At 47.1% G+C, this 21,487-nt stretch overlaps 1 protein-coding gene across 1 annotated transcript in view; it reads left to right on the forward strand.

Moving 5' to 3' along the window:
• Positions 1-21,487, forward strand: part of SLC8A1 (solute carrier family 8 member A1) — a 336,414-nt gene that overhangs the window by 15,121 nt on the left and 299,806 nt on the right. The window lies entirely within an intron of this gene.

Raw genomic sequence — 21,487 nt, forward strand, 5'->3', positions numbered from 1 at the left:
TTTCTTACAACTACAATACCCACCTGCAGAAGTAAAGAAACAGATTGATAGAGCCAGAAGAGTTCCCAGAAGTTACCTACTACAGGACAGGCCTAACAAAGAAAATAACAGAACGCCGCTAGCCGTCACCTTCAGCCCCCAACTAAAACCCCTCCAACGCATTATTAAGGATCTACAACCTATCCTAAAGGATGACCCAACACTCTCACAAATCTTGGGAGACAGGCCAGTCCTTGCCTACAGACAGCCCCGCAACCTGAAGCAAATACTCACCAACAACCACATACCACACAACAGAACCACTGACCCAGGAACCTATCCTTGCAACAAAGCCCGTTGCCAACTGTGCCCACATATCTATTCAGGGGACACCATCACAGGGCCTAATAACATCAGCCACACTATCAGAGGCTCGTTCACCTGCACATCCACCAATGTGATATATGCCATCACGTGCCAGCAATGCCCCTCTGCCATGTACATTGGTCAAACTGGACAGTCTCTACGTAAAAGAATAAATGGACACAAATCAGATGTCAAGAATTATAACATTCATAAACCAGTCGGAGAACACTTCAATCTCTCTGGTCACGCAATCACAGACATGAAGGTCACTATCTTAAAACAAAAAAACTTCAAATCCAGACTCCAGCGAGAAACTGCTGAATTGGAATTCATTTGCAAATTGGATACTATTAATTTAGGCTTAAATAGAGACTGGGAGTGGCTAAGTCATTATGCAAGGTAGCCTGTTTCCTCTTGTTTTTTCCTCCCCCCCCCCCCCCCCCGAGATGTTCTGGTTTAACTTGGATTTAAACTTGAAGAGTGGTCAGTTTGGATGAGCTATTACCAGCAGGAGAGTGAGTTTGTGTGTGTATGGGGGTGGGGGGGATGTGAGAAAACCTGGATTTGTGCAGGAAATGGCCCAACTTGATTGTCATGCACATTGTGTAGAGAGTTGTCACTTTGGATGGGCTATCACCAGCAGGAGAGTGAATTTGTGTGGGGGGGTGGAGGGTGAGAAAACCTGGATTTGTGCTGGAAATGGCCCACCTGATGATCACTTTAGATAAGCTATTACCAGCAGGACAGTGGGGTGGGAGGAGGTATTGGTTCATATTCTCTGTGTATATATAAAGCCTGCTGCAGTTTCCACGATATGCATCCGATGAAGTGAGCTGTAGCTCACGAAAGCTTATGCTCTAATAAATTGGTTAGTCTCTAAGGTGCCACAAGTACTCCTAGTCTTCAGATTGTTCACCATGTACTTATTTTGGCCCAATCCTGTGAAGACTGGAGCGCATGCTAAACTTTGCCTACAAGAGTAGTCCCTCTGGCACCAAATCAAGTTAAGCACATGCATTGTTCATTGTGGCCAGGAGGAGTTGTAGCAGTGAATATATCCTTGATGGTTCGCTTTTAGTTATTCCCAGTCTGTAACTGGTCACCTGAATCACATGGTGTTGTTTCTACTCCCTGACTGGGTGAGTGGGGAAATGGAAGATGTCAAGTTGGCCTGGCAAACATTTCTGGCATAAAACCGCATCCCAGCACAAATTCCTATGAGCATTTGCAAGATGTTTGCTTTCCATCAGCATTCCAGTGAACTAAAAATGGAGCAATGGCAATTGACAGCAGCTGAGGATCTGCCCCAAACACTCCCAAAGGCTTGTTCATGAAGGATCCACAGACTGAAGAATTATTCACTGATGAAATTTGCCAGGCATGTCAAACAACGCCGAAATGAGAGAGCTGTGAAATCTGTTTGAAGACAGCTAACGCTCCCGACAATCCTCAGTTAGGTTCCAAACCCTGCTTCAACTTGTAGCTAGACATTTTCTCCTTTCTCCATGCACTGACCTTTCTCCACTGCCAAGCTCCCAGTACTCTCCCCACTCTTCTGAGCTGAGTTCTTGGCCCAGACCTACAGCAGGGGCTATTTCTTCAGCTTACTAACATGCTTTCTTTTAATTGACCCTGTTAGTCACAACTGTGTCTATCCAGCTACAGCACAATGAGCATTAGACCAAGATCCTCGCCATCAAATATAATAACATGTAGCTCTCCTCAGCCATAGATCTCAAAGTGTTTGACAAAGGAAGTCAGGATCATTATCGCCATTTATAGCTGGGGAAACTGAGGCACGGAGAGGTGCAAGTATATTGCCCAAGTTCAACCAGCAGGTCAGTGGCAGAGCCAGAACTAGAATGCAGGTCTCCTGAGTGCTCATCTGGTTTGCTATCCACTAGGCCACGCTGCCTTGGTTGCTCTAGGACCAAAGCTTTCACTGTGCCTGCCGCTGTGCTGTCCACACAGGTTTGCAGTGCAGCAAGGAGGGAAGTGCCCTCATTCATTTCAGCCTGGCCGTCAACTCTGGAACCTACAGATGGCAAGTGAGGTGTCACAACCGTGCTGCTGATCATTTTAGCAGAAACATCCAGCTAATGTGTGGGCACCAAATGGCTCCAAAGGGTGCGTGGGAGTTGGAGTTGAGAGAGGGCTGAGGTGGGTGAATGGAATGTATGTGGTGGAGGGGGACTGAGTGAAAGAGGCTTGTGGGGGAGGGACATTCATGCCCCTGCTTCCATCAGACCTGCTCAGGCCCTTGCCCTATACAATCATATGACTCCCCACACGCTAGCCCAGTGGATCCACCAGTAAAACTCTGCTTCTTCCATGCCCCCCACCCCAGTGCCTCCTCCCCAACAGCCCTGACCGCAGACAGCATTGCACCCGCCCTCTAGCTATACTTGGTGTCAGTTTGAGATGTGGGGAGAGGGGGAGGGAGCAGGCTGGGGGCAGGGGGAGGGAGCCAGGCTGCGGTGGAGCACTAAGGCGCAAAGGGGGAGCCTGTGAATGCACTATCCCCTCCAGCTCAGGCCCCTGCTCAGCTCAGCTCCACGTCCCTCCACTGCACCCATAGAAACTCAGTGACAGCCGAATCCCTCGCTTGACTCCCGCCAACGTACAATAAGCAGGAAATTGCTCCCCCACATGAGGAGCTGGAAACAACAAGGAGGAAAGAACAAGAGATCATGTGGGGAACAGAAACTCAGGGCAGAGAGCGTGCACAATCTGCAGTAGGAAACCCCCACTGCATGCAGCATAAAGCACAGAGGGGGCTTGGTTTGCAAGGGAAATGTAGCAGAGTGTTGCCAGTTCCTACGACTTCATCATGAGTCTCAAAATCTTTGGTGTGCTCCTTAAAGCCCCAGCTCCTGGAGTCAGGGGAGTAGGTAAGGATCTCAACTTTCATTTGAAATATAAGGGACATTTCTATCCCTCGTGGCTGCGGAGGAAAGCTCAGAAATGAGACCCCTAAAGGCTTAAAAGCCAGAGGGTGAATAAACAGAAACCCTCTTTTTCTTTTAACATGAATTCTAAGGTAACCTAATGATTTTGAGGCTGGACTCCCTCTTTCTGAATGCCTGGGGGGCTGTCCAGCTCCTCATACCCACTCAGTGCTGCGCTCTGTCCCCCGCTAATGGGGGCTGGGCCACAGAGAGATATGGCCGAGGTTACCCGTGCTGAGCCTTTAGTTCAGGGAGCAGAGGCTCAGGCTTACAGAGCCAGTTGTTGCAGGTTCCATACCTATCCCCGGTGCCTCGCCAGGGGTCATACATCCAGGAACACAGAGGACATCATCTAACACTGTGCTCCCACCAGCAACTGCTCTCATGCTCAGACGGCTGTCTACAGCTGACTCATTGTAGTCCTAAGACAAATTTTTACATCACTTATGTAGCTCCTATGGGGAGGCAGACAGTTTTGCCAGACACTCTTGAGCCAACAGTGAGAGGCACGAGATAATAGCAGATGTGAATAAATGATTTGGGGGGTTTCCATGAAACAAATGGTACATGACTATCTCAGCTGACTTTAAACCACTGAAAAATAAAACCCAAAGGTCCATAAAGAAATCACCTCCACGCCAGAAGAGAGCCTGAAACTCAGGAAAGAGAATTCACAGGCACGTGAAGGAAAGCAGAAGTTGAAAGTTGACTTCAGTCTTGTACACAACACAGTTTCATTTCTCAGAAAACATCTACCGTGTATTCTTCATGCTCTGTTTTTCTTTGTTTCTCTATTTTTAAATTATAATCATTCACAGAACCTCAGCAGCATTTATTGCCTTGTCACTGATTGACTGCTTTGCCAGCTACACATGACATATTTGTTTTATTCCACAGCACAGAGAAGAGAAATATTCGTGGTTCATAAATCTTTGAAATAGCTCAGAGGTTCCTACAGAATTCTAGGCCTGCACAGCTAGGGAGAGCCAGCCCCTGCCCCAGGCAGTTTACAGTCTAAAGAGTCAAGAGAGCAAAGGGTAGAAGAAATGGGCTGTTATTGTCCTGATTTTACAGCTAGGACATCGAGGCACCCAGCTTTCCTGAGTCTCCCTCTCATGCTAATCGTCTGTCCACAAGTTGCTCTTTCATGTCAGTCTCCTGCGTCTCCGGATGTGGAAGGCCTGTAGGACTGGGCTAAACAGCACTTCCCTATCCCATGTTTCTATTGCAGCAGTGCTCTGGGGCAGGGATCTGGCTGAGCACCACAGGGGTAGGTGCTGAGCAAACCATTTCCCTGACACAGCACTAATACAACGAGGCTCTGAAGAGCTCTCAGCTAAGGGAGACAAGCCATGCCTGAGGAGTGTGGGAAGAGGTGACAATCCAATATCTGGACTATTTATATCTGCACATAAACATTATCATGTCCTGAGGTCAGACTAGAGGATCACAAGAGCCCTTCTGACCTTCAGATCTATGAATTAGCATTAACTCTCCCCATCTGCCTCTGCCCCCCCCAGGCATCATTAGGGGCTGATTCCATCTGGGCCCCACGAAGAGATTCATAGATTAATAGATAATTAAGGTCAGAAGGGACCATTATGATCATCTAGTCTGACCTCCTGCACAACGCAGGCCACAGAATCTCACCCACCCACTCCTGCGAAAAACCTCTCACCTATGTCTGAGCTATTGAAGTCCTCAAATCGTGGTTTAAAGACTTCAAGGAGCAGAGAATCCTCCAGCAAGTGACCTGTGCCCCATGCTACAGAGGAAGGCGAAAAACCTCCAGGGCCTCTTGCAATCTGCCCTGGAGGAAAATTCCTTCCCGACCCCAAATATGGCGATCAGCTAAACCCTGAGCATATGGGCAAGATTCACCAGGCAGATACTACAGAAAATTCTTTCCTGGGTAACTCAGATCCCACCCCATCTAACATCCCATCACAGGCCATTAGGCCTATTTACAATGAATATTTAAAGATCAATTAATTACCAAAATCATGTTATCCCATCATGCCATCTCCTCCATAAACTTATCGAGTTTAATCTTAAAACCAGATAGATATTTTGCCCCCACTGCTTCCCTTGGAGGCTATTCCAAAACTTCACTCCTCTGATGGTTAGAAGCCTTCGTCTAATTTCAAGTCTAAACTTCCCGGTGGCCAGTTTATATCCATTTGTTCTTGTGTCCACATTGGTACGGAGCTTAAATAATTCCTCTCCCTCTCCAGTATTTATCCCTCTGATATATTTATAGAGAGCAATCATATCTCCCCTCAACCTTCTTTTAGTTAGGCTAAACAAGCCAAGCTCCTTGAGTCTCCTTTCATAAGACAAGTTTTCCATTCCTCGGATCATCCTAGTAGCCCTTCTCTGTATCTGTTCCAGATTGAATTCATCCTTCTTAAACATGGGAGACCAGAACTGCACACAGTATTCCAGGTGAGGTCTCACCAGTGCCTTGTATAACGGTACTAAAACCTCCTTATCTCTACTGGAAATACCTCGCCTGATGCATCCCAAGACCGCATTAGCTTTTTTCACAGCCATATCACATTGGCGGCTCATAGTCATCCTATGATCAACCAATACTCCAAGGTCCTTCTCCTCCTCTGTTACTTCTAATTGATGCCTCCCCAGCTTATAACTAAAATTCTTGTTATTAATCCCTAAAAGCATAACCTTACACTTCTCCCTATTAAATTTCATCCTATTACTATTACTCCAGTTTACAAGGTCATCCAGATCCTCCTGTATGATATCCCGGTCCTTCTCTAAATTGGCAATACCTCCCAACTTTGTATCATCTGCAAACTTTATTAGCACACTCCCACTTTTTGTGCCGAGGTCAGTAATAAAAAGATTAAATAAGATTGGTCCCAAAATCGATCCTTGAGGAACTCCACTGGTAACCTCCCTCCAGCCTGACAGTTCACCTTTCTGTAGGACCCACTGTAGCCTCCCCTTTAACCAATTCCTTATCCACCTTTCAATGTTCATATTGATCCCCGTCTTTTCGAATTTAACTAATAATTCCCCATGTGGCACCGTATCAAACGCCTTACTGAAATCTAGGTAAATTAGAGCCACTGCGTTTCCTTTGGCTAAAAAATCTGTTACTTTCTCAAAGAAGGAGATCAGGTTGGTTTGGCACGATCTACCTTTTGTAAAACCATGTTGTATTTTGTCCCATTTACCATTGACTTCAATGTCCTTAACTACTTTCTCCTTCATGTGAAGGGCCGGAGGAGAGCCGCCTGACAGAAAGGCTCAGGGAGGGCGTCCCACGCATAAGGGGGCGCACGGATGGCTAGGTGAGATGCCGGCACATGATGGAAGCAGCTAGGCAGAGCGGTGAAGCCAGAGCAGACAGTCGGGAGGGAAAGAGCAGTGAGGTACTTGAAAGGAGAAGGTACACACTATCATTGAATCATTGAATATCAGGGTTGGAAGGGACCTCAGGAGGTCATCTAGTCCAATCCCCTGCTCGAAGCAGGAGCTATCCCCAATTTTTGCCCCAAATCCCTAAATGGCCCCCTCAAGGATTGAACTCACAACCCTGGGTTTAGCAGGCCAATGCTCAAACCACTGAGCTATCCCTCCCCCCTCAGAAGCTTGAACCTGATGTAGCATCCACACTGCAGGAAGGAGGGGCCGGCAAGGGCAGAGCAATCTGCAAGGGAGCTGGTCTGTTTTGCCTGGACCGGAGAGGGGCGTGATGGTGTCAGAGAGGCTGGAGAGGAGCTGATGGTGATCAGGATGAGAGAGGGTCGGACTTTGACCTTGACAGCGCTGGAATTCTGCCTGAAGAAGCACCTAGCTTTAGAGAGACATTTCCCATTACGGGAAGCATTTCTCATGCTGGTGGCTAAGCAATTTTCTCTTGCAATCTGTGTTTCAGACAGCCAGTCTTCTTGTCTCAGGGAATATAAATAGGGTGCTTCCTGAGTGACAGGCACAGACAGCAGCCGTTAGTCTCTGGGGCAGCCTTGCCAACTCTCACCACTTTGCCATGAACTTCATGGTATCTGGTGTTTTAATTCAAGTCCCAGCTCCTGGAGTCAGGTGATTATATCAGTCTCTCAGCTTTCTTTTTTGAAAAAGTATGTTTCTAAGTCTCATGGTTGCAGAGAAAATCTGGCAAATGTGACCCCTGAAGGCTCAAAACCCAGAATGCAAAGAAACTGAACCCCAAGATTTGTGATGTTTTAAATCTCATGTTCTTTCAGCCAACTTCTCCACTCCCTGGGACTCCAGCCTGGGCCCAGGCAGGTGGGAGTGGGGGGCAGGAGGCAGCGAGTGGTGCAGGAGTGTAAGTTAAAATCATAGTTCACCGATGGTCCCCAGTGCGCAGCAGGCTGTGTTGGGTGGGGAGTCATCGTGAGAGCTCTTCTCCTCTTGTAGAACGCAGGCCTCTGTGCGCGCCAGGGTCCGGCCTGCCTCTCCTGACTGCACAAAGAGCCTTGGTGGTACTGCACTGAGCCTTCGCGTGGGACAGCCACCCAACGAACCAGCTGTGGCTCACCAGGAGCTGAAGAGCTTGTGAGGGGTGTGGGAAGATCAGCGGGGGTGGGGAAGGGAGCCCTGTCCTGTCCCAACCTCCCCCCATGGAATTCCCTTTCGGTCTTCCAACGCCCTCTGCAAGTTCTGGCCTCAGTCACCACTCTTCACCCTTCCCCCATGTTCCATCTTGGCTTCCCACCTTGTCCCTAATTTCCGTCCCCTTCCGCTTATCTTCCTTGTCCTAAGCATCTATAGGGACCTGTCTGCACACCAAAGCTGACCTGCTTTAACTTTAGCTTTAGCTAGGGGGGTGAATTTTTACCAGGATAGTTATACCTAGCATGGAGGCAGTCATCAAGTTGGATAATTCCTAGCCCACTGCAACGCCCCATTTCCCAGGCATGTCCAGGCCTAACGAGATCCTGCCCAGTCACTTCCCTCTCAAAGGTTTTCCAAATGATAACAATCAGGATAAAGTACCAAAAGCAGCTCTCATGTACCCTCGTACCAGGGCCCCCATGGTGGTTCATTAGAGCGGCTAGCACATGCCATTTCTCTGCAATTTCCCAAGTGTTCCATCAGCCATGACCAAGCCCCCGTGCACTCTGAGATGAGGTTGACCTAAATTCTGCAGCAGGGCCCCATGGTTTCTGTAGCGCTTGAGTGTAGCAGGCAGGAAATTGAGCTGTGGCTTTAGGTACATTTAAATTCACTGATGTTTGTATTGAATGAATGGTGAAAATGGGTGATAGACATTCCCAAAACAGGGTTCCCTATGCCATTGCATCAGATATTAAATGCAATTTGTTTTACACTGGCTCTGCATGTTTCAGGATCCAGTATTCTGCAGAATTTTGTACTGACAACACCAAAGTTCACTGTAGAAGCTACAAAAAGGGGGAGAACGCTGGAGGTTTGGCAGCTCTGTAAGGGGCAGCTGGTCTTTCCAGCACCCAGGAAAGCAACTTGAGGCAGTTTGGAACTGCCATTTCAACAGAGTTAAAATCACCTAAAGAAGAATACATTCCATTCAGATGTTGAAGGGTTCCTTCACAATGTGATGGCTATCAAGTCCTTTCTTTCAAATGAAACCTTAAATACTGGAGCATAATTCTGTGGGAAGAGGTGGGTTCTGTAACAAATTCCGTGGCTGCAGATTTGCAAAATATATGGGGTTTTGGCCATCACTCCTATTACTTGAAATATTCCCACCTAATCTATCTAGCTAAGGTCATTCTATTGCCTTGGTAGCTAAGCTTTACTTTTATGTAAAAGGATTGCTCAAAGAATCATAGAAGCCATAGATTGAGAAGACCTATTCGACCATCCAGACCATTTCCCTGTAGGATTGTTCCCTACAGTCAATATTCTAGTCTAGTTTTAAATGTCTCAACCAATAGAGCTCCCACCACTTCCCCCTAGCATCCGTTCCATATTCCAAGAGAACTTGTGTTCCACACTAAATTCCTCCCTTCTTTGGTTGTTTTACAATCTTCAAAGCTTACCAGACAGTTGTCATGGCTTTGGCTGATCCTCCTGAGCACAAGGGGTGAGGCTCAGGGCTTGTCTAGACAAGGAAGGTTTGCTCAGGAGTAACTATACCGGTATCAGCTCCTAATGTAGGCACACTGCACTAGCGGTGAAAGGAGGCTTGGAGCAGTGCAGCTCACCCTGACAAATCTCCATGGTGGTGCAGCTACATTAGAGCAAACGAACCTGGGGTAGACAGGGCTTCCAGCCACCCGGGAAGCCGAAGAAATGCCATGTGATTTCGTCCGTGTGAGGAAAGCCCTCCGGGAATTGAAAAAGTGCACCGCAAAATGTGCCATGGACAATTTCCTGTCCTCTAGCTAGTGGGCCAGAATGTTGCTTCTATCAATGAACTGGTGTGAAAAACGCCAGCGTGTACATTGCTGCACACTTCTCGAGGGGCACCCTGGAAGGATCCGCAGAGGCCAAGCCAGGCCCCAGTGCCACGCAGGCCATCTCGTGGGAGACTGAACAGCTGCTGCCGTTCGCTCTCAGAGTGCTCCAGTGGCTGAGACCCACTCCCCGAGAGCCTGCTGAGGCCACGGGGAAGACGATCAGCGTTGCTGCCTCAGCCCCTTGCAAACGGCTCAGCGAGCAATGGCTAGAGGACCCCAGGAAGAGGACGCCCATGAACAGCGTGGGATAGGGTGCGCGGTGGTGTCATTCCATTTCCACACTCCCCTCTCATGCTGCTACGTCCTGCTCGACACTCGATTTCCGAGTCATCTTTCTGCTCAGGTCCAAGCAACGCTGTTGTGAAAGGGGTAGTGGAAGGTGAGCCCTAGGTGGTCAGACCCCAGGTCTGTTCAGAGACACAGGGCCCAGGGCACCCCGGGCAGCAGTGAAGAAAGCTCGCTGGAGGCACCGATGGGGGTGTAGGACGGTTTGGTGAGACTGTCCAAGATCACATCACGGGAAGTGCTACTGGCAGAACTGCTTGGCATACAGGAGCGCACCGTCATCCTCTACCACAGAGACTCGGGAGGGATGTGGACTGAGGCTGCGGAGTAGTTCAGAGAGGTGACATCCACTGAAGACTGTTATTGGCTAGAGCAGCATGTGACTCCACAATGGATGTTGGGAGCAAAGAGCCCCCTCCATATCCTCAGTCGGGGGCCCAATAGTGCTCTCCAAAAGTAAGTACATTGTATTAGTGTGCAGCAAAGCCGGAGGTCTGGTCTCACCTTCACCGCCACTAACCGTTTCACCTCCTTCGCAGGGGCCAGAGCGGATGGCATTTTCAAGCGAGGAATAATCTAAGGGTCATCCCAACCCATTCATGCAAGAATTTGGATTTCATCTCGTCCAAGGTATTGAACAGAAAGAAGTCGGACTGCAGCATTCCCTGCTGCGCTTTAGGGTTTGCACCGCACTGTGTGATATCGTTCCTGATTGTTAAAGGTGTGTGGTTTTCACTCTGCGTACGGACACAATGGCCTGCAGCAATTGCATTCCCTTGGGCAGGAAGGTGAAGGGGGTTTGGGTGCTGAGCAGAAAGAAATGTGCAGTCTGTGAGTGCATGTTAATAAATGACTGCATGGACAGTACTTTAATTCAGCATCACAAGCCACGTGGATTCTGTATCTACAGATGTGCTGTCTGTTGTGGGTGTTAAAACTTAAAAGGGGCAAAGAGAAACAGGGCACGAAAGTGGGGTTGGGGGGGCAGAAAGAAGGAAACTGGTCCTTTTGCCCCATCAACACATCCCTGAGAGTGTCCTCTCCTCTCTGCTCTGGTCCCCCATCTCTTTCATGGCCCCTAGTTTCCTCCCCCTCATCTCCCACCCCATGTCGCTGCTTTGTTTTTGACCTACTTCCGTTGGAGATGTTTCAAAAGTAAAGGCATAAATGTCTGTCTTGTTCAAGTGGTGAGTGAGGGATGGTGGAGCGCGTAACATCTGGGAGAGATGGTGGTGGGGAGCCACAGTGAACCTTCATGCCCATAGTCTCCACACCTCACCTATCCTCTTGCTGTTATAAGTCAAACCTATGAAAGTGGCTGTTGATAGACCCCATCTGGAGACCTCAATGAGAAAGGAATCGGTGCCTCAAGTGCTGTGGGGTTTGGGGTGGGTACGTTTGTTAGTGGATCATAATTACTTTCTGAGAGGGTCTAAAAATCTCACTGCTCCCTCTCTCCTCTCTTACTGTCCCATGGCAAGTTTTGACCTCATATTTTCTGTAGCTATATTTTAAAACTTGCTGTTCATTCTCAGTCTCCATCTAGCTCCCCGTAGAGATTCTGTTTCTGTAGTTTGTATTTAGCATTTATATTCCCGTAGCCTGGGTGACCCAAGCGTAATCGGGGCCTTCATGCCCAGTGGTGCACAGACACATAGTAAGAGACAGTCCCTGCCCCAATGAGCTCACAGTCTAAATGGGTTCTGGTCTCAGGGCTGCCACAGACCTCCTCTATGGCCTTGGCCAATTCATTTAAATCCTCTCTGTCTCAGTTCCCCATCTCTAAGAATGGGGATACTCATACTTCCTTCCCCCCACCCTCTCTCTGTCATGTCTCCTTAGGGCTGGATGCTGCGAGTGGATCCACATGGGCAGATCCCTTCGCCCGTTAACTTTGCTGCCTCTGCACACTGTGACCTGTAGGATCAGGGCCTGAGACTGTGTCTCACTATGTGTGTGAGGCACCCAGCACAGTGGGGGCCTTCGTCTTGGGCAGCACCTTTGAGCACCGACGTAATGCAAACGTCAGAAATCGTATCACCAGTATGGTCTCTAATAATCATATTAAGGGCTCACATGCTAGGATTTTCTATGGTCCCCTTCCCCAGACGACATAAAAAGTCACAGCCTCAGTTAATGTGTGAATTCACCAGCAGGAGGCACTGGGGAAGCTGGACCATGAAAAGCTAATGTGCAGAGAAAGGCAGGCTGGGAGTAGCTTTGTACATACACATAGACTGTTCCAAGGAAAGTTCATTGGTGAGGGACCGTCGTAGGAGAGTTAGTGCCTTGGGTTTCCAGAAGACTTTTGCACCATATTCAGCAAAAGAGCTGGAAAGTAGGTCAGTGACCATAACTGTAAGGGAACAGGAAGCTTAAGGGAGAACTCTGCTGCTGACATCTAATTAAACTCTGAACTCTGTTGGTTACTGTCTTAGCATGCTTTGCAAAATGAGTATCATGGTTGTTTGTATGTTGAGCTGTGACTTACTGGCTTCACTCATTCATTTGCTGTATTATTACATCAAGCAAATAAAAGGTGTTATTTTGCTGAGATAGATTGATAGATAACTAGATGGAGGGGGTGCGTATGTGGATAGATAGATAGATAGATCAATGGATCACATCCCACAGATGTCAGGACAGGCCCAACACCTTCTTTTGTATTTATATAGCATATTGCCCACTGTGGATGCTACCAAAAACAAATAATGATACCAATTAATCACTCATTTAATTTCTTAAGACTAGTAAAATACCATGTCCTTTGTGCAAGTTTAGTAATTCCTGTTAAATGTTATTTTGTTCACTTATTAATTGTTGTATTATTATGACGGTGGCACCAAGAGGCCCCCAGGGGGGATTTCAGTCCCCCTTGTACTGGGCGCTTCACACACACAGAATTTGAAATTGAGCGAAACAGGGACAGACAGATGACACGTACAAGTATGCTGCCACTAAGCTGTTGAATTATTTAGGGTCTATTACTTTTGCAACTAAAGGATAACTTACAAGATATTTGGTGAAATCAATGCTACGTAACAACTATAATAATCATACCTGGGTCTTCTATTGCATGTTTCATCTGTAGATCTCAGAGCATTTGACAAAAGGGGTGGGGGGGCACTATCATTATTACTGTTTTACAGATGGGGAAACTGAGGCATAGAGCATTTAAGTGACTTACCCAAGTTCCCCAGCTGGTCCCAATCCTGCACAGAATTACGCATGTGGTTAACTTTAAGCATGTGATTATTCACGGGAATGCTCTTGTGAGAAAAGCTACCAGGGATTTAATTCATAATAATGGCCCCTAATCTGTCAGTAGTTCCATTCAGGCAGGCTTCTATGCCTCATAGATCCCCCTGAAGTCCATGGGACTCCACACAGGTGCAGGGATCCATCTGCAGAGAATGACTTACAGCATGGGGCCTTGGTAATTATAGTGATATATTTTGGCAATATGGGTGGGGGTGCTTCCCTGTGCTAAACCTCTGACAACTCCAGTTCTCTCTTTCAGGGCACCTGACCCTGGCTGGAGGGGTTTGGTGTTGCCCAGCAATACAAGAAGAATAAATAAAACCTACCGAACCCCCCCCCGCCTCAATGTCCTCGTTCGAGAGCTGTGCAGCAAATGTACTGATCGCTCGTACAGTGCATTACCAAGAAGTCCTGGCCATGCCACGGGGCTGTGACTGGGCAGTTTAATAGTCTTGGGAAGCCGGTATAACGGTTGTGTTTGGTCATTTTTCTCATCACTCCTGAGAGCAGCACAGAGGCCATTCTGTGGCCTTTTAAAATGGTCCCTCACCAAAGGCTCTTAAGCAAAATAAGCAGTCATGGGATAAGAGGGAAGGTCCTCTCATGGATCAGTAACTGGTTAAAAAATAGGAAACAAAGGGTAGGAATAAACGGTCAGTTTTCACAATGGAGAGAGGTAAATAGTGGTGTCCCCCAGGGGTCTGTACTGGGACCAGTCCTATTCAACATATTCATAAACGATCTGGAAAAGGGGTAAACAGAGAAGTGGCAATGTTTGCAGAGGATACAAAATCACTCAAGATAGTTAAGTGCAAAGCTAACCAAGAAGAGTTACATAAGGACCTCACAAAACTGGGTGACTGGGCAACAAAATTGCTGATGAAATTCAATGTTGATCATGCAAAGTAATGCACATTGGAAAACATAATCCCAACAATACATATAAAATGATGGGGGCTAAATTAGCTGTTACCACTCAAGAAAGAGATTTTGGAGACATTGTGGATAGTTCTCTGAAAACATCCATTCAATGTGCAGCAGAAGTCAAAAAAGCTCCCAGGAGAAGGGATAGATAGTAAGACAGAAAATATCATGTTGCCTCTATATAAATCCACAGTACGCCCACATCTTGAATACTGCATGCAGATGTGGTCACCCCATCTCAAAAAAGATATATTGGAATTGGAAAAGATACAGAAAAGGGCAACAAAAATTATTAGGGATATGGAACAGCTTCCGTATGAGGAGAGATTAATAACACTGGGACTTTTCAGCTTGGAAAAGAGACGACTAAGGGGAAACATGATAGAGGTCTATATAATCATGACAGGTGTGGAGAAAGTAAATAATGAAGAGTTATTTACTCCTCATAACACAAGAACTAGGTGTCAGCAAATGAAATTAACAGGCAGCAGGTTTAAAACAAACATGTGTAGAGGCTTGTCGGGGCTTTGTGCTGGGAGAGAAGCTGAGCCCTGATTAGGGGGCCAGGGCTTCCCTGACTAGGGGTCCTATAAAGGTAGCCAGCCAACTAGGCCGTGGCACAGGAGCTAGCAAACAGAGCTGTAAACAGGGGAGTTTGTCTTGTGGTGCTTGTTTGGGATTTGGTTTTGCTGTGGGTGGTGGTGTTTTGGTGTGGTTTGTGTTTCCCAGATGAACAGGATTTAGGGGGGAAGGCTGTGACAGACACAGAGGCAGCAGTGGGAGTGACTCATGTCGTGGAAGACACAATGAAGATGACTGGATGTGGAAGGTGCCTAATGTATATGATCCTGGAGGGGGTACCTGGTAAGAGTTTTGTCTGCATGAAATTCCGTCTGATAGAGCTGATGGAGGAAAAGATCCGAGGTTTGGAGATGCAGGTGGAAAGTCTGTTTGAGTTTAGAAAGGGGTTTGAGCAGATGATGGAGCAAAGACATGAGGTATCTGAAGGCAAAAGCTCAGACTTGCAGATGGAAGCAGGACTGAGGAATTCTGAGGGGAGACTGGGTGAGGAAAGTGGTCAGTGGAAGCATGTGACTAAAAGAACCAGGCAGAGGAAAAGACGGGCTAGTGAAGGAGAAATAGAGCTCAAGAACAGGTTTTCAGAGCTGGAAAATGAAGAAGGGGCTCAGCAGGTAGTCACTGAAGGTGGAAGGGCAAGGAAGAAGAGAAGAGCAGCTAGTCCTATAGGAAAAGGGGAAGAGTCAATGGAGACTACACCAAATATGAGTCCCAGGAGGATACAGGATGGGTTGAAGAGGATTACAAGGGAGAATAGGAATGGAAAGAACTCAGCCAGAGGGAACAGGGGATAGACTGGAGAATAGCACCATCACCAGGAAAAGGCAGGTCTATGTGATCGGGGACTCTTTACTGAGAAGAATAGACAGGCCTGTAACCAGAGCTGATCCAGAGAATAGAAGGGTGTGCTGTCTTCCACGTGCTAAGATACGGGATGTAGACCTGAGGTTGAAAAGGATCCTAAAGGGAGCAGGAAAGAATCCCCTAATTATCCTTCATGTGGGAACAAATGTTACGGCTAGATTCTCGCTGGAAAGTATTAAGGGAGACTATGCTAGGCTGGGGAAGACGCTCAAGGAAATCGAGGCTCAGGTGATCTGTAGTGGGATTTTGCCTGTTCCTGGAGAAGGGCAACAAAGGCGTGACAAGATTATGGCTATCAACAGATGGCTCAGGCAGTGGTGCTAGAAGGAGGGCTTTGGGATGTATGGCCACTGGGAGGCATTCGTGGACAGAGGACAGTTCTCTCGGGATGGACTTCATCTGAGTAGGGAAGGAAATAGACTTCTAAGATGGAGGCTGGCACAACTGATTAAGAGAGCTTTAAGCTAGGAATTTGGGGGAGATGGTTGGGAGATGTCCAGGTAATCTCCACGCCGGATTTTAGCATTGGGAGGGAAGAAAACGAAGTAAAGTATACAGCCGTGGGTAGGAGAATGGACATAAGGAGCAAGGGCAGTGTGGATACCAGTCTAATAGGTTCTACTGGCTGTAGAATGACTGTGCCTAATCGGGTAAAGAACGTGAGCGAGGCCAAACAGCAGGAATGAAGATGTTTGTACACGAATGCGAGGAGCCGAGGTAACAAAATGGAGGAACTAGAGCGACTGGTGCAGGAAGTGAAACCAGATATTCTAGGGAGAACGGAAACAGGGTGGAATAGTCGTCATGACTGGACTACGGGTATGGAAGGGGATGTGCTGTTTAGGAAAGACAGAAATAAAGGTAAAGGAGGTGGAGTAGCACTGTCTATCAATGAGGAGGTCGACTGTAAAGAAATAAGAAGCGATGGAATGGATAAGACAGAGTCCGTCTGGGCAAAAATCACATTGGGGAAGAAAACTATTAGAGCCTCCCCTGGGATAGTGCTTGGGGTGTGCTATAGACCGCCGGGATCTAATTTGGGTATGGATAGAGCCCTTTTTACTGTTTTTAATAAAGTAAATACTAATGGAAACTGCGTGATCGTGGGAGACTTTAACCTCCCAGATAGAGACTGGAGGACGAGTGCTAGTAATAATAATAGGGCTCAGATTTTCCTAGATGCGATAGCTAATGGATTCCTTCAGCAAGTAGTTGCTGAACCAACTAGAGGGGATGCCATATTAGATTTGGTTTTGGTGAGTAGTGAGGACCTCATAGAAGAAATGGTTGTAGGGGACAATCTTGGTTCAAGTGATCATGAGCTAATTCAGTTCAAACTGAACGGAAGGATTAACAAAAATAAATCTGTGACTAGGGTTTTGATTTCAAAAGGGCTGACTTTCAAAAATTAAGGAAATTAGTTAGGGAAGTGGATTGGACTTAGGGATCTAAAGGCGGAAGAGGCCTGGGATTACTTTAAGTCAAAGCTACAGAAGCCACTGGAAGCCTACATCCCAAGAAAGGGGAAAAATTCATAGGCAGGAGTTGTAGACCAAGCTGGATGAGCAAACATCTCAGAGAGGTGATTAAGAAAAAGCAGAAAGCATACAAGGAGTGGAAGATGGGAGGGATCAGCAAGGAAAGCTACCTTATTGAGATCAGAACACGTAGGGATAAAGTGAGACAGGCTAAAAGTCAAGTAGAATTGGACCTTGCAAAGGGAATTAAAGCCAATAGTAAAAGGTTCTATAGCCATATAAATAAGAAGAAAGCAAAGAAAGAAGAAGTGGGACCGCTAAACATTGAGGATGGAGTGGAGGTTAAGGATAATCTAGGCATGGCCCAATATCTAAACAAATACTTTGCCTCAGTCTTTATTAAGGCTAAAGAGGATCTTAGGGATAATGGTAGCATGACAAATGGGAATGAGGATATTGAGGTAGATATTACCATATCTGAGGTAGAAGCGAAACTCAAACAGCTTAATGGGACTAAATCGGGGGGCCCAGATAATCTTCATCCAAGAATATTAAAGGAATTGGCACCCGAAATTGCAAGCCCATTAGCAAGAATTTTTAATGAATCTGTAAACTCAGGAGTTGTACCATATGATTAGAGAATTGCTAACATAGTTCCTATTTTTAAGAAAGGGGAAAAAATGTGATCCGGGTAACTACAGGCCTGTTAGTTTGACAACTGTAGTATGCAAGGTCTTGGAAAAAATTTTAAAGGAGAAAGTAGTTAAGGACATTGAAGTCAATGGTAAATGGGACAAAATACAACATGGTTTTACAAAAGGTAGATCGTGCCAAACCAACCTGATCTCCTTCTTTGAGAAAGTAACAGATTTTTTAGCCAAAGGAAATGCAGTGGATCTAATTTACCTAGATTTCAGTAAGGCGTTTGATACGGTGCCACATGGGGAATTATTATTTAAATTGGAAAAGACGGGGATCAATATGAACATTGAAAGGTGGATAAGGAATTGGTTAAAGGGGAGGCTACAGTGGGTCCTACTGAAAGGTGAACTGTCAGGCTAGAGGGAGGTTACCAGTGGAGTTCCTCAAGGATCGGTTTTGGGACAATCTTATTTAATCTTTTTATTACTGACCTCGGCACAAAAAGTGGGAGTGTGCTAATAAAGTTTGCAGATGATACAAAGTTGGGAGGTATTGCCAATTTAGAGAAGGACCGGGATATCATACAGGAGGATCTGGATGACCTTGTAAACTGGAGTAATAGTAATAGGATGAAATTTAATAGGGAGAAGTGTAAGGTTATGCATTTAGGGATTAATAACAAGAATTTTAATTATAAGCTGGGGAGGCATCAATTAGAAGTAACAGAGGAGGAGAAGGACCTTGGAGTATTGGTTGATCATAGGATGACTATGAGCCGCCAATGTGATATGGCTGTGAAAAAAGCTAATGCGGTCTTGGGATGCATCAGGCGAGGTATTTCCAGTAGAGATAAGGAGGTTTTAGTATCGTTATACAAGGCACTGGTGAGACCTCACCTGGAATACTGTGTGCAGTTCTGGTCTCCCATGTTTAAGAAGGATGAATTCAATCTGGAACAGGTACAGAAAAGGGCTACTAGGATGATCCGAGGAATGGAAAACTTGTCTTATGAAAGGAGACTCAAGGAGCTTGGCTTGTTTAGCCTAACTAAAAGAAGGTTGAGGGGAGATATGATTGCTCTCTATAAATATATCAGAGGGATAAATACTGGAGAGGGAGAGGAATTATTTAAGCTCAGTACCAATGTGGACACAAGAACAAACGGAAATAAACTGGCCACCGGGAAGTTTAGACTTGAAATTAGACGAAGGCTTCTAACCATCAGAGAAGTGAAGTTTTGGAATAGCCTTCCAAGGGAAGCAGTGGGGGCAAAAGATCTATCTGGCTTTAAGATTAAACTCGATAAGTTTATGGAGGAGATGGCATGATGGGATAACATGATTTTGGTAATTAATTGATCTTTAAATATTCATGGTAAATAGCCTAATGGCCTGTGATGGGATGTTAGATGAGGTGGGATCTGAGTTACCCAGGAAAGAATTTTCTGTAGCATCTGGAAGGTGAATCTTGCCCATATGCTCAGGGTTCAGCTGATTGCCATTTTTGGGGTCGGGAAGGAATTTTCCTCCGGGCAGATTGGAAGAGGCCCTGGAGGTTTTTCGCCTTCCTCTGTAGCATAGGGCACGGGTCACTTCTTGGAGGATTCTCTGCTCCTTGAAATCTTTAAACCCCGATTTGAGGACTTCAATAGCTCAGACGTAGGTGAGAGGTTTTTCGCAGGAGTGGGTGAGATTCTGTGGCCTGTGTCGTGCAGGAGGTCGGACTAGATGATCATAATGGTCCCTTCTGACCTTAGTCTCTATGGGGGGAAAAAAAAGGAAGTATTTCTTCACACAACGCACAGTCAACCTGTGGAACTCTTTGCTAGAGGATGTTGTATAGGCCAAGACTATAAGAGGGTTCAAAAAGAACTGGATAAGTTCATGGAGGATAAGTCCATCCATGGCTATTAGCCAGCATGGACAGGGATGGTGTCATAGAATCATAGAATATCAGGGTTGGAAGGGACCTCAGGAGGTCATCGAGTCCAACCCCCTGCTCAAAGCAGGATCAATCCCCAACTAAATCATCCCAGCCAGGGCTTGTCAAGCCTGACCTTAAAAACATCAAAGGAAGGAGATTCCACCACCTCCCTAGGTAACACATTCCAGTGCTTCACCACCCTCCTAGTGGGAAAGTTTTTCCTAATATCCAACCTAAATCTCCCCCACTGCAACTTGAGACCATTACTCCTTGTTCTGCCATCTGCTACCACTGAGAATAGTCTAGATCCACCCTCTTTGGAACCCCCTTTTAGGTAGTTGAAAGCAGCTATCAAATCCCCCCTCATTCTTCTCTTCCGCAGAATAAACAATCCCAGTTCCTCGGCCTCTCCTCATAACTCATGTGTTCCAGTCCCCTAATCATTTTTGTTGCCCTCCGCTGGACATTTTCCAATTTTTCCACATCCTTCTTGTAGTGTGGGGCCCAAAACTGGACACCGTACTCCAGATGAGGCCTCACCAATATCGAAGAGAGGGGAATGATCACATCCCTTGATCTCCTGGCAATGCCCCTACTTATACAGCCCAAAATGCCATTGGCCTTCTTGGCAACAAGGGCACACTGTTGACTCATATCCAGCTTCTCATCCACTGTAACCCCTAGGTCCTTTTTTGCAGAACTGCTGCCGAGCCATTCGGTCCCTAGTCTGTAGCGGTGCATGGGTGCACTTGTCCTTGTTGAACCTCATCAGATTTCTTTTGGCTCAATCCTCTAATTTGTCTAGGTCCCTCTGTATCCTATCCCTACCTTTCAGCGTATCTACCGCTCCTCCCAGTTTAGTGCAAACTTGCTGAGGGTGCAATCCACATCATCCTCCAGATCATTAATGAAGATATTGAACAAAACCAGCCCGAGGACCAACCCTTGGGTCACTTCACTTGATACCGGCTGCCAACTAGACATGGAGCCATTGATCACTACCCGTTGAGCCCGACAATCTAGCTAACTTTCTACCCACCTTATAGTGCATTCATCCAGCCCATACTTCTTTAACTTGCTGGCAAGAATACTGTGGGAGACCGTGTCAAAAGCTTTGCTAAAGTCAAGGAACAACACTCAGCTAATGGGAGCAGGGCAGAGGTGCGGGAAGTGGGGGGCTGCTGCACCCCCTGGCTTGAAGTGGAGGTTTCCATCCTAGACAGGCTTCAGAGCTGGGTTCAATGGCTCTCAGCTACCCCCCCCCCCCCCCACATTGTTCCAGCCCTCTGGAGAGAAGTGGATTCCCCAGGAGATCACTGGGGAGGGGCCCAGGCAGCTGGGGAGGGCAAGGAGCAAACTGGGGGAGAAGGGGGGAGGGAGAAAGGAGTGGGGAATGGGGGAATGTATAAGGACCAAGTTCTGGTCCCTACTGTTTCTGTTTCACTGTCGGATTTGCTCTACAGTTGGCCCCTGTTAAGGTGCTCTCGGACATGTGGGGAATGGTTCTTGCTGCACTGGAGTGCACAGAGAGAGGGAGGCAGCTCACCCTTCTCCAGAGCCATGGGCTGGGTTTGTCCCAGCCAGCCAGAGCCAGAGCCAGAGCCAGAGCTGAGCACCACCTGTTAGGATGGAAACCCCCACTTCAAGCCAGGGGGTGCAGCAGCCCCCCACTTCCCGCACCTCTGCCCTGCTCCCCTTAGCTGCCAGCGCTGCTCTGAAGTTGTCGGTCTCCGCCGGCTGCCCCCTCCCGCAGGGGACTCCGGCCCGGATGCTGGGCGGGCCGGCGGAGAGCGCTGCGCAGCGCCCG

This window comes from Lepidochelys kempii, chromosome 3 (genome assembly GCF_965140265.1).
Source record: "Lepidochelys kempii isolate rLepKem1 chromosome 3, rLepKem1.hap2, whole genome shotgun sequence".
NCBI lineage: Eukaryota > Metazoa > Chordata > Testudines > Cheloniidae > Lepidochelys > Lepidochelys kempii.